Source organism: Vicugna pacos, chromosome 11, assembly GCF_048564905.1.
Source record: "Vicugna pacos chromosome 11, VicPac4, whole genome shotgun sequence".
NCBI lineage: Eukaryota > Metazoa > Chordata > Mammalia > Artiodactyla > Camelidae > Vicugna > Vicugna pacos.
Window position 1 is genome coordinate 8,441,720 of NC_132997.1, and position 16,014 is coordinate 8,457,733.

The window sequence follows — 16,014 nt, forward strand, 5'->3', positions numbered from 1 at the left end:
ATACAACTAAAGTACACAGTCATATTTGGGACACTGATGTTATAATCCACCATCCTATTCAGGTTTGGGGGCCTCCTCTGAAGGTCGTTGAGGGGATGACAAGAGGGCTGCAGCTCAGGGGGTGGCCCCCACCCTAGTGATGACGTCCCATCCTCTGGCGTTGGCTCCTGGCTGCTGGAAGGGGTGGACCTGACCCAGGTCATGGCCATGTACTGCCAGCCCCACTCACGTGCCTGACACAGCCCCTCTCCTGCCCCCTCCTGCAGTGCCCCCAAGCATCCTTGGAGAATAGCTGACCGTGTCCGTCATGGCCACGAGTCAGTGGCCATGGAATTCCAGAGGCACACTGTGCCCTCTCCTGTGCTGAGCTGATGGAAGGACGGCCACCCACTGGAGCCTCAGCTGGGCGTCCACCGGTCCGCAGGCCTTGCTGGAGGTGTGTGGCCTGTGAGGTCCTCACCTGCCCAGAGAGCAGCTCATCCATGTCAGCTGGGGAAGGGGAGGTACCTCTCCAAGCTGTTGGGAAGAACGCTTCACTCCACCCTGCTCCTCCTTCTCCCACCCCTCTACACCTTGTGATATGACCATTCTGAACTCTGAGCACCGCCGTATGGTTTCCTCTTCCCTTCATTCTTCAAAGCCACAGCCTAGCTCCATCTCCCCCAGGTCAGGATTTGACTCCTATGACAGGGCTCCCTCTGCCTCCTCCTTGGAACAGGGCTTGGCTGTGGATGTGAAGTGGGGTGAGGCTGGCAGGGCCACCATTTGTGCCCAAGCTGTGTCAGGCCTCCAAGGCACTGGCTTCCAGAACCTTCCCAGTATAAGTGCCACAGCAGGCGCTGTTGTTGCCCCCAGGTCCCAAGTGGGAGGATGGGACTCAGTGAGGTCAAGTGACATGTCCAGGGGTAACCCCATCTCTGTGCAGCCCCCGCTGATGGGTTGTTCTGCTATTGGCCAGGTGGACAGAGCAGAGGTGTGGGATGCAGGCTGCTACACCTGTAAGGCACTGAACCAGGCGGGCTTCTCAGAGAAACACTACAACCTAAATGTCAGGGGTGAGGGTCTCCTGGGCTGGGAGGGGGTCCCTCCCCTGCCCCTGTCAGGCTGGCTCTCAAGCCCTGGGTGGGGGTGGAATGCTGTCTTGGATGGGTCCCGGAATACATCCCTCCTCCACCTCACCTTATCCCGTGGGGTCCTGTTCTCATTCCAGCCGAAAGCTTCCTGCCCCCTCATCTCCTCTCTGCTTTTACTCAGTCCCTCCAGTGTTCCCCGCATGGGAGCCCTGCACCCTGACTGTGACTGAGGGGCACCCTGCCAGGCTGTCCTGAGAATGTCAGGGCATCCCCTTCCCCAAGATCTCCTGGAGGAAGGACGGTAGGATGGCTGCCCAGCTCCACCCTCGCTGCCCCACACAAGAGGAAGCACCCTCGCCCTCTCTGGGTGCCACGCCAGACCCTCGCTGAGATAGAGGTGGGTGGCCTTACAGCCTTAGGGGGTGCATGTGCTGGTAACAGAAATGAAGCTTCCTGAAGCCCCTCTTTGCTGAGTCCCTGAGTCTGCAGGCCCCCCATGCCCTTCTCAGCCAGTGAGAGCTAAATTAACCCTCATGCCTCTTCTTCCAGGAAGCCCTCCCTGACCTCCACCTCAGTCTAGGGCAGGGCCTCCTTGACGCCACCCCTGTGTGTTAACTTGTCATGTCACCCACCCTAGTCCTTCAATGTTTGCTCCTCCGTGAGTCTGTGAGCCCCATGAGGCACTGTCTGGGAATTCAGCAATGGCCAAGACAGTGCCTGGTGCAAAATGGGTGCTCAATAAATATCTGGAATTCTTTCATCTAACCAGTATTTTGAGAACCTGTCTATGCGCGGCCCAATTCTAGGTTATGGAAATACAGTAGATTGAGGCAGTCAGATAATTAACAAAAAGTTAGTACAGGCATAGCCTCACTTTTACTGTGCTTTGCTTTATTGAGCCTCACAGGTGTTATGTTTTTCCAAACAGAAGGTTTGTGGCAACCCTGCCTCCAGCCAGTCTGTTGGCACCATTTTTCCAGCAGCAATTGCCCACTTTGGGTTTCTGTCACATTTTGATAATTCTCACAATATTTATAACATTTTTGATATTATTATGTTTTATGGTAATCTGTGACTATTGAAAAAAGATTATGACTTGCTGAAGGCTCAGATGATGGTTAACATTTTTTTAGCAGTACAGCATTTTTTAATTTAGGTATGTACATTTTTTTAAATTTCATTCATTCAATGACTATTAAATTGAGGTGTTGCACATATGGTGAATAAATCTTCAGAATGTGGCTTGGTGAATTTGGGGTGTTTTGGTGGGGGTAGGTAATTAGGCTTATTTATTGATTTATTTTTTATTGGAGGTACTGGGGATTGAACCCAGGGCCTTGTGTATGCTAAGCACATGCACGACCACTGAGCTATATACTGCCCCCCATTGTTTTTTAAACATAATTCTATTGAACACCTAATAGACTCCAGTATAGTGTAAACATAATTTTTATATGCACTGGGAAATCAAAAAATTCATGTGACTTGCTTTATTTCAATATTTGCTTTATTGTGGTGGCCTGGAACAGAACCTGCAGTATCTCTGTGGTATGCCTGTAAATAACTTAATACCTGACATGATAAGTGCTCTGGAGAAAAATAAAGCCAGGAAAGGGAAGAAGATGTGCTGGGGGCTGGGGGCTGGGGAGGGAGTAGGATTTGCTATTTTAAGTTGAGTGGCCAGGGACATTTGAACAAGCAGACTTGAAGAATTTGAAGGATGAACATGGGCCTATTGTAGGGAAAAGCATTCCAGGCAGAAGTGATGGCAGATGCAAAGGCCCTGGAGCAGGAACGAGGCATGCATGTTTGAAGAACAGCAGAGAGGACAGTGGGGCTGCAGCAGATTGACCAAGGGGCAGCAGCAGGACATGGTCACTTGAGTGATGTGGGCTGGATCAAAGGCTGTTGTGAGGATCTCAGCTTTTACCTTGAGTGAGATGCGGCTACTGTGGGGCTCTGGAAAAGGGAAGGACACAATCTGATTTGTACTCAAGCAGGTTCCTGCCAGCATGATGAGTATAGACCATTGGGAGCCAGGGTGGGAGCAGGGTGTCCAGGGAGGAGGCTCTTGCAGGGACTCCAGGCAAGAGATACTGATGCCTCTAGGTGGGTAGCCATGAGGTGTTGGGAAGGGTCCATAATCTGGATGAGTTTCAAAGGTGTTGCTGGCAGGATTTCCTGGATGTGGGCTGAGAAGAAGGAGTTGGGAATGACTGGAGGTTCTAGCTTGAGTGTCAGGAGAGTGCTGCTGTCATCACTGAGACAGAGAGGCTATGGGGGCAGGTTTTGGGGGCAGGTCCAGAGTTTGAGCCTTGTTAATTTTGAGATCTGCTAGGCACCCAGTGTGTTGTTGGCTGGGCAGACGTAGGTGTCTGGAGCTCAGAGGAGAGGTCTGGATGAAGAACAAATCTAGATGCAGAAAGATCTGGAGATAACCAGGAGAGAGAGTGTGGACACATGGTAGACTGTAAGAGGGAGGAATTATCATCCTGGGGCCACTGGGGCTCCTCCCCCTGCTGGGACATGTGTGGATGGATGGCCAGAGCCCAGAGGGCTGCTCCTGTGTAAACCGGTGCAGGATGACAGAAGTTAGTGTTTAATCCAATGCCTTGGGGTGTACAAAATCCTTCCCTGCATCGGAGTCTCCTTGCTGCCAGGTGTGCCAGCTGCTTGGTCTCCCTCCCTTGGTCAGTGTAGCTAGATGGATGGGTCATTTATTCAGTAGCCTTCACTGAACCCTATGATGTGCCAGGTCCTGGACAGCCTCTGATGATCCTGGGGAAATTGAGGCAGGTCTGCCCTCCAGGCCAGGCCAGGCAAGGGCAGGATTCAGATGGCCACCTGCAGGGAGATCTGTGACTGCCTCACCATGACCTTGGCTGTTAGGGAGGGTGGGCTATGACATACTGAGGATGGAGGAAATAACCTGGAAATCTCTCAAAAGAAATCCCTTAAGAACTCAAAAATCTCCATGCTACCATATTACCCAAATTATTTCTCATGCAAACTATCTATTCACTAAGGGTCCATGATGGGATTGAGGTGGAGACCTGAAGAAGTGAATGCTGTGCCCCACAAAGTCACTCAGAGACTCAGGCTGAAAGAGGTTTCACCATCTTTTAAACTCCATCATTTGAAAAAAATATGTGGTCTTCTCAATCCCATGGATCAGAGAAGAGAGAGGTGGGATCATGACACATGTTTTTTTCACTGCTTTATATGTCATTTCTGCTCACTCTTTTATTGGCTAGCACTGGTCACATGACCCTGCCTAGCTGCAAAGGGTTTCGGAAATTTAGGGGAGCCAATGGAATTTGTGTAAGCATTCATTTCTTTGCCACATTCCCTAAGGTGGCTGTTGTTCCTGGTTCAGGAAGCAATCTCAGAAAGACTAAGAACTCTCACTCAAAATCATAGAACACACACTGGAGAGAAACCATATGAATGCTGTGAATGTGGGAAATCGTTCTCATTTAAATCAGTCCTTACTGTACATCAGAAAACACATACAAGGGAGAAGCCCTATGAATGCTGTGAATGTGGGAAAGCCTTTCTCAGAAAATCAGACCTCATTAAACATCAGAGAACTCACACAAGGGAAAGGCCTTATGAATATAACGAATGTGGGAAATCCTTCTCTGATAAGTCAACTGTCACTAAATATTTGAGAACTCATACAGCTGATAAGCCCTATAAATGTATAATGTGGAAAATGTTTCTGCTACATCTCAGGTTTCACAGAACATCATAGGAGACACACAGAAGAGAAACCTTTTGGATGCAATGAATGTGGGAAAAACTTTCATCAGAAGTCAGCCCTAATTGTTCATGAGAGAACTCACATAAGATAGAAATCCTATGAATGTAATGAATGTGGAAAATCATTCTGTGTGAAGTCCAAACTCATTGCACATCAGAGAACACATTTAAAGAGAAACGCTATAAACATAATAAATGAAGGAAATCACTCCTGTGAAGTCCAATGTTTATAGAACATAGAACACAAAATGGAGAGGAAAATCTATTTATATAATGATTTTGACAACACCTTGGATCTAAAATCAGTTCTTACAATACAGATCAGAGAACTTATATAGGGGAGGAAACCACATCTGGACATAGGAACATTTTCTACTGAAATTTGGACCATACTGTATATGAGAAAACTGAGAGGAGAAAACCTATTGTTGAAGGGATACAGGGCACCTTTTGCCCAAAGCCATACCTTACTAAACATCAGAGAAATCACATAGGGTAGAAACATCTATAAGGATTTGCTGAGAAGACTACACACAGGCTAGAGGAAATGCACAAGCTATAGGAAATTATAGGAAAACATTTACTAAGAGGTGATATTTTATTGGACTTGTGTGAAATATTTTAAGTAGCATCTCAGTGGATATCAGATAGTAGTTACTAGAAAAATACTTTTAAGTGAGTGGAAGCTTTAAGTTAAACCTAAGTTTATCATACATCAGAGATGTTCAATTGCAATGTCTGGCAATTTAGGAAATGTGGAGAATGTTTCCATTTTAGCACTTTGCTTTGTTATAATACAATCTGGACCATTGCCTGGTGTACTGTTCCATTCAACTTAAGGTATTAGATGTGACCTGGAGCTGGCGGTTGTAAACAATTCAAAGATTTGTTGCTCAGGCATATGCGAAATAAGGAAAGGTTTTTGCAGGGGACCCACCAACAAGAAGACATTCCAATCTCCAGGCAGAGAGAGAGTGATCCTGGTCTGGTGACCTATATAGGACAGGAGACTACCAGCAGGATTTTTAAAATAATTCTGGGGCAGTCTAATTTTGAGTGGCTTGTCTGGAAGTGGTGGATCGAAGGGGCAAGGTACGTTGCCTTGAATGCAGCTTACTAGCTGTAGCGGAAGTGGGTGAGTATAGAACGTAGGTGGTTTCTGCCCTGCCAGTGTCTTACCAGTTTGGCCAGCTGTCATCCTGCTGTGAGTGACTTATTGCACCCAACGTTATTTCTCCACATACTTAACACTTCTCACATGAGATACAATGAATTTTTAAAAGCAAAACTTTCATGTACAAACATATACATTGTCAAGTACGGAGCTTTAAAAAGCACAAATAGATTCTACTACTCAATAGGCTATAGTAGCTTTCAGCAGAGCAGTGCTCTCACTAAGGACAACTAGAAAGGCAGTTCACAAAAAGTATATTTAAATGCAACCTGTTGTTGCAAAAGCAGAGAGGGCTGGTATGCTAAAATTCAGGAGGGGAGTGAAGGACAGAAAGTAAATGGGAAAATGTAGCTGTTTTACCTGGGAGCACTTGCCAGTTCTGGCTACAGGGAGGAGCCTGAATATTGAGCTTGGCTCAGGCAGAGGGTTATGACTCGGTGGCAGGGCAGGGGAGATGTAGGGTGCAGGGACCAGAAACCAGAGCCCAGCAGAACTCTGGCAGTCAAGGCTGGAGTGAAAATTTTTGAAACATGGGAGACTTCAAACCCATGGCCAGTTTCTCAGGATTTTCAGAAGACTGACACAGGGCAGGAATCTGAAAACCTAAGCTGAAAAGCACAATTATTTTTCCTTCCATTACTGAGGGAAAAATGAATAGAATTCAGGAACTGCCAGCAGGATGGGCCCTTGGTGAGCACAGCATGTGCTCAGTGACAGTGCAGGGTCATACCAGAGGTAGACCATACCTTACCAAAACTGCAAACAATTCCTGACTCATATTTAAAATATCTCCCAGAAAGAAAACTCATAGGAACAGATGACTTCACTCCAGTTATTCCAAATATTTAAAGAAATAGTACCAAGCTTTTATAAGCTCTTCCAGAGAAAGAATGAGGGAGGTTTTCCTGTTCATTTTATGAGGCTAGTACAACATTGATACCTATAAGATATTTCAGGAAAGTAAATGTACATTCCACTATCTTATGAATTTAGATGCAAAATCCTGAAATGAAAAAAAAATTCCAGCCATATCAGTGGATAACATATCTTGACTAAATGATATTTATTAGAGGAATCAAAAGATGAATTTAATATTTAAAATCACTTGATTTGGCCTTCTATTCCCCTTCCTCTCAGATTCTGCCTTCTCCCTTGCAGTTTGTACATTTCTCTCCTGCTTGCCTGTCCTAGAGTGGGAGTCAGAAGTGCCTTGACATAGGGGATGAGAAAGGTGTTGAGGTGATTTGCCTCCTTGCATCAAAAGTGCTGAGGGCAGATGGAAGACATGATCAGCAGGGCTGAGATGCTGGTAACACTGGGCAGATAAGTAAATGTACTGAGGGTGGTGAGAGCCAGGTTTCTCACTGTTGGAGACGGTATCTGTAAACACAGAAGAGGAAAGCTAGAAAACCACCTAAAGTGTTGGAATGTAATTCAGATTTTAAGCACACAAATCGAGTAGTGCTTGTGGGTGTGTTTTGGATCTGGGTGCTGAGAGGGCCTAAACACAGTGACACCCCAGCAGCGTTGAGCACACCAGGTGCCAGGGGGTTAATTTTAAATACTATCCTCCCACCAATAAAAGACCAGGTCTCTGAAGTGATGGCTTATTGAAAGTCAGAGATGGGGAGAAATACAAGATGATCCTGAATCATCTTAGCCATTAGACAATAAAATGTCAAAGAATTATGGAGACATGTTAAAAGAACAAAAGAACCATCTTTTACAGCTTCCACTGGCCAAGTTTGAGACAATTTGAACAAAACAAATGAACAGCATCATAATGCAAGAGACAAAACAGGAATCCATTAATTTGTACTGATACAAATATTTGAGTCCATAAACAAAGGAAAGCTTTATACAACGCCAGCTAATAAATGTAGGAGGAACAACGGCAATAGAAAAACACAATGTAACCGTCATACTGGTGGTTGATTCAGTACGTTGTTGACAATGCAGGCTAGAGTTTGTGGGTAGAGGTTTGATGGACAGGATGTTGGCATAATCTCCAAATATTTCCCCACAAAATACTAAACAACTACAAAGGTGAAAATTGTGATTTTATCATAAACCTGGCAGACACCAGCAAAATCAGATGATCAAAGTTCACTTCAGCAGCAGAGCACGTCAGCGTGTTGTACCCCCTGACGAGATGCCCTGAGAAGACCCAGCGTCACTCGTGCTGTGTTCCTGCTGAGGACGCGTGGCCAGTGTGTCATGAGGAAACATTAGATGAAGCCACTTGAAAGGTTCTTTCACAGAATGGAAAGCCTGTGTTTAAAGTGGCAAGGACATAAAAGAAAAGGCTTCCAGATTGAAGGAGGCTGAAGATACTTGACAAGAAAACAAAAAGGAAAAATAGAACATTTGGCATAATTCAGAGTGTGTGGGTTGAATGATAGCGTCTATTTCCTGACTTGGTTTAGTAGGTGAGTGTTTTTGTTTGGGGGAATTACACCAGTATTTAGGGGAAATAGAGTCTCATGTCTGCAGGTTGTTTTCAAATACTTTAGAGAAAGAGGAATGTGTGTGAGTGAGTGTAGAGGTAGGAGTGCAAGCAAGTGTGTGAGGGACCTGGAGGAAATGCAGTGCACAGTTGGGGAAATCTGAGTTTTTTGTACACTGCCTGTGACTTAAAGTCTGAAGTCATTTCAAAGTAAATGTGTGAACATTTAAGTTAATTGATGTAGCCTAACACATTAGTAGAAAAAGACAAGTGAAGCCACGTTAGAATCTCAATAGACACAGAAAACATTTGGAAACACTTTACACACCTTCATGATTAAAAAAAAAAAAACTAAACTAGGAATGAAAGGAAATTTCATTAAAAACAAAACTAGCAAATAAAAACCATACTAAGCAGATAAATACTGAACTGTTTCTTCCTGATACTAATAATGAGAAAAGAAGGCATGTTACCACCATTTGTATTCAACATTGGACTGAAAGCTCTATCTTGGTCAGGTCAGTTAAGGCCAAAAAGATCAAAAAAAAAAGGTGTAAAAACTGTTAAGGTGGAAGTAAAACTCATTTCCTGGTGATACCATTGTATTCATCAAAAAGTTAAAAAAAAAACTGTGGAGTTACTAGAAATAAGTGAATTTAGCAAATTGACCATATAAAAATCATATTTTTGTGTATAACCAACAAATAGAAAAACTGATACCAGGACAATTGTATCCTTTTTGGATCGGGTAGCATGGGCCAGACTTACCCTCCTGCCTGACAAAATTGGGTAAAATGAAACAAAAATAATTATTTTCAAGTCACTGGATGTCGGGCAATAAAGGGCAGAGATCCTTGGAGGTGATGGGTAGGTTCACTATATTGTGATGGTTACACATTTATATCTGTTAAATTGTATCACGTTGTACAATTCAAATATGTGCATTTCAAATACTGTGTCACATTGCTGTTACATTTATAACAGGCCTAAAGCAGTTCTAGAAATCTAAACACTGCATCACAAAATTGAGAAAAGACAAAAAGGACTTTTGATGACTGATTTCTCCCAAGATTGGTTGAGTTAGTGCTGCCCTAATCACCATCCAACAGCTGGTTTTGTTTTTTGAAATCAGCAAGTCTGAATGTAAAATGTATATGCAGATTAAGTGACCACCAACAGCTATGTCAATCTGAAAATGACAGTCAGTCTACAGGACTTAGAGGGCTAAATAACAAGACTGTTACAGGAGCACCTCAGAGTCACTGTGGGCTTGGTTTTGGACCACTGCAATAAAGTAAATATCACAGTAAAGTGAGTCACAAGTTTTTTGGTTTTCCAGTCGTGTAACAGTTATATTTACACCATAGTCTATAAAGTGTGCCATAGTGTTACATCAGAAAAAAAAAAGTGTACTTGCCTTAATAAAAAAAAATACTCTATTTCTAAAAAATGCTAACTATCATATATGAGCCTTCAGCAACTTGCAGTCTTTTTGTAATGGTAACATCAAGGATCACTGATCACGAATTATCATAACAAGTGAAACAGTAATGCAAAGTATGAAATATTGTGAGAATTAGCAGAGTGTGACACAGAGACATGAAGGGAGCATGCCGTTTTCTCCCAGACCCCATCCCCCAACCTGAACCCCTAGACCCACAGCCCTCCCACTCCCCATCAGTCTTGTCTTCAGGAAGTCCCACCCCTTTCTTTGAGGTGGTTTGGTGCAGTTTAACCATTTCTCTAATTCTGGGCCCTGTGACAACAGCTTCGTTCCTGACAGCCTACTTTATTTGCAAAATCCATGAGATTCACACTTAATAGGCAAAGTTTCCAGGAACAAAAAAGGTAACAGGAAAGATGGAGCTGAACTCTTTCAGTGAGGACAACCCTGGGGGAGGGCAAGGCCTTGAGACTGGGTGAGGAGGCCATAGAAGTGGGGGTGGGTCAGGGAGGCTCAAGGCTTCTCTCTGCCACTGCTTGGAGCTCACCTCATTGAGGTTTTCCAGCTAAAATCTACAGGCACAAGATCCCCCATCTGGACGGACAAGGGCAGCTCACCCAGGCCCGCCCGCATCCAGGAACCCCGCTCTGGGCACCAGGCCCATATCAGTGGGGTGGGGGATTCCCAGCTACACAGGGCCTGCCTGGGTGTGGCTCGCCCGTGGGTCACGGCAACGATGGACACAGGTTAGGAGCTGCTGCCTGTTACAGTTTATTAAGATGCACCCAGAGCCTGCTCTGGCCCCACTGTAGAATGTAGATGGTGGGTTGACCGGCCCATCTTGAGCACCAGTACCAGCTGTCAGCCCCTCACCTCCCATCCCAACCCATGTGTGGCCCCAAACTCATGCCCTGAACAGGGCTGTGCGGAAAAACACTACTCTGGAGAATACTTGGGTGTAAAAAGCACCAGAAGCCCCTCCCAACCCCTACCCTGGGCATATGGCAAGGACTGTGCCACCTTCTCTAGCACAGGGCTCACAGCCCTGGCTGGGAGACTGGAGGCTCTCATCACCTGCTCCTTCCCTACCAATGCTCAGGCTGGTGAGAAGTCCTGCAGTGATGTTAGAGCAAGCACATAGCTAGATAAGAGCAGAGAAAGACACAGAACTAATGGCAGATTTGGGCAGAAAGAAGGGCCACAGGCCAAATGCAGGAAACCATACATCATATAAGCACCAGGGGTCCCTGGGCAGACAAAGAAAAGCAGGAACCTCTGGGCTGATAAGTGGTCACAACTTTGGGGGTGATAAGCAACAAAGAAAGGTGAGGAAAGGCAGGAATTTCCAGTATCTGAATGTAACCTTTTGCTCATTATGCCCTTATTTCAATAAAATTAGCCTTCCAGATTAGAAGTACCCATCATGAGCCAACACCATGACACTTCCCACCCAGGCTAAATAAGGACAAAAATCCCTCATCCCTTTGGGAAGGTGGAGTTGGGATAAAAATCAGGGAATATACCCCAGATCCTTCCCTCCCTAATATACAACCCATTTATTTTTACACCCTATATAAACAACTTGCCAAAGAAACTCAGGGCAGCCCCTCACCTGAGGCTGCCCACTCTCCCCCGGGAGTGTACTATCCATTCTTTAATAAATTCTCACTTGACTTTTTTAACCCCTGTGTCTTGTCTCTGAATTCTTTCTGGGACAGGACAAGCACCTGGAACACCAGTTACATCCACCAGCAACAGAATCTTGCAATATTTTTCCTTTCCAAAGCCTGGCATACTTTGCTTAGCATAACGTCTTCAAGATTCATCCATGTTGTAGGAGGTATCAGAACTTAATTCCTATTTTTCCTTTTTGCATTTTCATTACATTGATCTTTTTAAAACAACTTTATTGTGGTAGACTCCTGAACAGTAAATGACACTTATTTCAGATGTATAATTTGATGAATTTTGATAGTTGTATACAGCAATGACACCACCACCACAATCAAGGTAGCTAACATTTCCATCACTCCCCAAGAGGAGCAAATTTCAAATACCCAGGTTATACCTTCGCACCCACATTAACCCCAGTTAACCCCAGCTAACCCTAAGTTTAGAACTGAATTCGTTTTCAAGGTGGGATAATATTCCTCTATGAATTCACCACACTTGATCCCCCATTCATTTGCAGATGGGCACGTGCTGTTTGCCCCCTATAGGCTGTTGAGAATAATGCTTTTGTGAACATGGACCCTGGTTACGATTCTTTTGGAAATTTAGTTCTATAAGTGGAATTGCTGGATCAATTGGTCATTCTGTGTTTAATTTTGGAAGCCCTGCCCCTCCTCACTGCAGCTGAGGCTGTCAGAGGTTACAGGCTGGCATCTGGAAACATTGCATCAGGCCTCTCCCCTCTGCAGTCCCCCTTCCAAGGGTTGTGGTGTGCAAGCTTTCCCTCTGCCCAGGGGCCCACTGGAAAGGAAGACAAGGGAAGAGGAATATGAAGACACCCTGAGTAACTGAGGGTTTTTGTTAAAACTGAAGTCAAACCCTAAACTGGACAGAGAATGTTTAAATGTTTCTGAAAAATGCCTACTAAATTGGACCAAGTATCCTGAGCTGGGAGAACATTAGAATAGGGCCTTGAGAGCAAAGTTCAATGCCATTAAATACATTAAAAATTTTTTTTCATTTGCGGGAAATCAAGTTGAGTTCTCCTTTTGACATTGTAGTTGAAATGCACACATTTTAAACTCAGCCACAGAAACCACTAAGATCCTTGTAGTTAGTGGTTGTACCATCTCTCACAAGGAACTGGAGGAGGCCCTATGATGGAGAGAACTGAGGGGGACTGTTCTAACTCACATCATGGCCCCAGAGGGCCCTTCAGAGGAGGTGACACTTGGGCAGTACCTTGTCGAAGTCAACCCAGAGGTGAGCAAGCATGAGGGTCCTAGGCAGAAAGTGCACACAAAGAGGCTGGAAGTGACAAATAGCTTGATGTGTTTGAGAAGCAGAAGAAATTTCATAGCAAATAGAGCATGATGATTCAGGAGGTAGCATGACCTTTCAGTTTTGATCATAGGCACCACTCCTTCCAATTCTTTACCAATTCCTCACAGGTTTGAAAATAAAGTTTAATTCCTTCACTCTGAGCCCAGTTCCCACCTGAACCTGAATTCCCTGGCCTCCCCTACTGTCATGACATTGCTAACCCCTCCCATCAGTGTGCTCCGCCACATGCAGCCCCTGGACGTTGTTAGTTCTTTTCTCCCCTCTGCCTTCCCTTCTGCCTGGGACACTGGCCTCCATCTTCTCTACCTACCTAATGTCCTCCCTGTGTTTGAAATCTCAGCTCCTGCCACCTCCTCCAGAAAACTTCCCAGGTTGAGGGGCTCACCCCCTCTGCACCTCTGCCATTTTCTCCGCAATGGTTGGTTCTAAGTGACTGCACACTCCTTTGGGGCAGGAAGCAAGGCTCATTACTGATGTTTGCATCCCTGTGTTGACCTGGTCAGAGTTCGTATCTCCACTGATGTCTCCCAAACACTTTCTGCACCCCAGGTCCTCCCTCTCGAGCTTTACGCCCACACATCTGCCTGCCTAGTAGACAAGTTCATGCAGTTGGCCTCCAGCAGTGGTTCTGGGGCCCCAGGTTCACATCACAACCACCTGGAACTACCATGCTGCCAGAGGGTGACAATTGCTTTGTCTCTTCTCAACTCTGTGTGAAGTCAGATGAGTGGCTAGAACTCAGCCATGGTGGGATGGTTCCCACCACTGAATGGGCAGATACTAAAGCCAGGACTCCTCCCCTCCCCAGGAATGAGTTGTTAACACTGACCAGCACACTCTTCCTGGGAGGGATGGAGGGTTTATTAAGACCCAGATTGCTGGCCCCACCCACCCACAGGGTTCCTGATCTAGGAGGTCTGGGGTAAGGCCTGAAAAATTGCATTTCTCTAAGTTCCCAGTGATGCGAGGCAGGTGGACTCAGAGTCAGAGGCCTACAGACACTTTTTTTTTCACATTTTTTTCTCTGTGATTTATCATAACATTTTGTGTATATTTCCCTGTGCTATACAGTGTAATCTTGTTCTACAGACACTTTTAGCATCATGTCCAAATGGAAAGCCATCACCCTTCCCTCAACCTGCTCTCTCTCTGTGTTGTGTGCGGGGAACGGCAGCACCATCCGCCCAGGCTCCTCAGCCAGGAACCCAGGGATCGTCTCCCTCTGCTTCTGGGCTGCTTATCACCAGATCCTGTCACCTCTTCTCCATCAGCCCCCTCTGACCCTTTCCCCATCTCCCCAAACACAGAGCCTGGGCCCAGCCTCATTCACACTTGCTCTCTCCTGTCTGTTCCTGCGCCAGCCTCCCAGGTAGGCACAAAGCTACCCACCTCACCTGTTTTGGTCCATTCTCTGTGTCACCTGGCAGCGTGGTCCTTACAAGCTGATCCATCAATCCCACCATAGGATTCCCCATTCATTCCCTTCAGGAGTCCTTCTGCCTGGAGGTCTCCCATCATCATCCTTCAGCCCCCACCACCATCAGGGCTGGGCAGCTGTGTGTCTTCTGGGATCCCTGTGCCCTCTCCATCCCCATGGCTTATTGAAGTGTATCAGGTTTACAGTGTTGTGTTAGTTCCTGCTGTATAGCATAGGGATTCAGTTATACATTATATTCTTCATATGCTTGTCATTATAGGTTATTAATACTTACTGGATATAGTTCCCTGCATTATAAAGTGGCCCTTGTTGTTTATCTATTTTGTGTATAGTCATGTGTACCTGCTAATCCCACACTCCTACTTTAACCCTCCTCACCAACACTTTCATCCTGGTAACCATAGCTTGTTTTCTATGTCTGTGAGTCTGTTTCTGTTTTACAAATAATTTCAAAAGTATCATTTTTTTTAGATTCCACATGCAAGTGATGTATTTGTCTTTCTCTGACTTACTTCACTTAGTATGATAAATGACATTTCCAACTGTATTACTGGAAATGACATTACTTCATTCTTTTTTATGGCTGAGTAGTATTTCATTGTGTGCATATACGACATCTTCCTTATCCACTCATCTGTCAGTGGACATTTAGGTTGCTTCTGTGTCCTGGCTGTTGTACATAGTTCTGCTGTGAACATTGGGGTGTATGTCTGGGAAACCTATAGACAGTCATACTAATGGAAGTCAGTCAGATAGACAAGGATAAATACAATGTGATATAAATAATACAAGGCATCTAAACAAACTGCAAAACAGATACCACTTTATAATGAAGTCAGTGGGAAAAAGTGCTTCTCAGGGGGTTACAAGCAAGCTGAGTTACTCCAGCTGACTAAAAATCCTCTTGTTCCTGGTGACCTCACCTCTGTTTCTACTGGAATTGGGCCTGGTTAAACCTGACAGCTAGCCTCAGTCATGAGGAGAAGCACTTAAAGACAGGAACATAAAGGAAGCAGCCAACGAGATAGTCACGTTACTCTAGTGATGTCAGCCACCATCGGCCCATCTATCCCAGGGTCACTGCATATCCAGCTATAGAAGTTAAGCCTGCCAGACTGTGTGACCAGAGAAGTGGACAGTCTCCCTGACCCCAGCACTGTGGTACTGAGTGTGGACTGTGGAGACACACTGTCTTTGATCCTAGTACAAGCCCTGCTACCTGCATGGCCTTGAGATGTGAGCTGTGACACCATACTCAGGGCTTCAGCCACACTCATTGGGGTTGCTTTGGAAATTAGAAACCCTTGACCTCAGGATGCTCTTGCCCATCACTCTTTTGTGGGGGCAGTTTTCTGATGGTCACACAGTGTGAGTGCTGGATTAGACACACACACAAACATATACACACAAAGACAGACACAAAGAGACCTGTGCTCAATGACATTGAAAAAGGATGATGGGGTGGGATCAGAAGAGGAACATAGAGGAGGAAGAAAGAAAACGAAAAAAGGGGAAGGAGACATCACCCACACATGACAACACTCCCCTACTTTTCAGGTCTTATTCTGCTTATGCATGAGGACATCGCTAGAAGAACCTGCTAGAATCATTCCCACTGTGCAGGTGGGGAGACACACCGGCCTGGACACACACCAGGACTTC

General features: G+C 45.4%; 1 long non-coding RNA gene and 1 pseudogene across 1 annotated transcript in view; one reads left to right on the forward strand and one right to left on the reverse strand.

The window, feature by feature from the left end:
* The window catches only part of LOC140699149 (uncharacterized), a 259,144-nt gene that overhangs the window by 21,561 nt on the left and 221,569 nt on the right, over positions 1–16,014 (reverse strand). The gene's annotated exons all lie outside the window — the stretch shown is intronic.
* Positions 611–5,068, forward strand: LOC140699504 (uncharacterized; annotated as a pseudogene).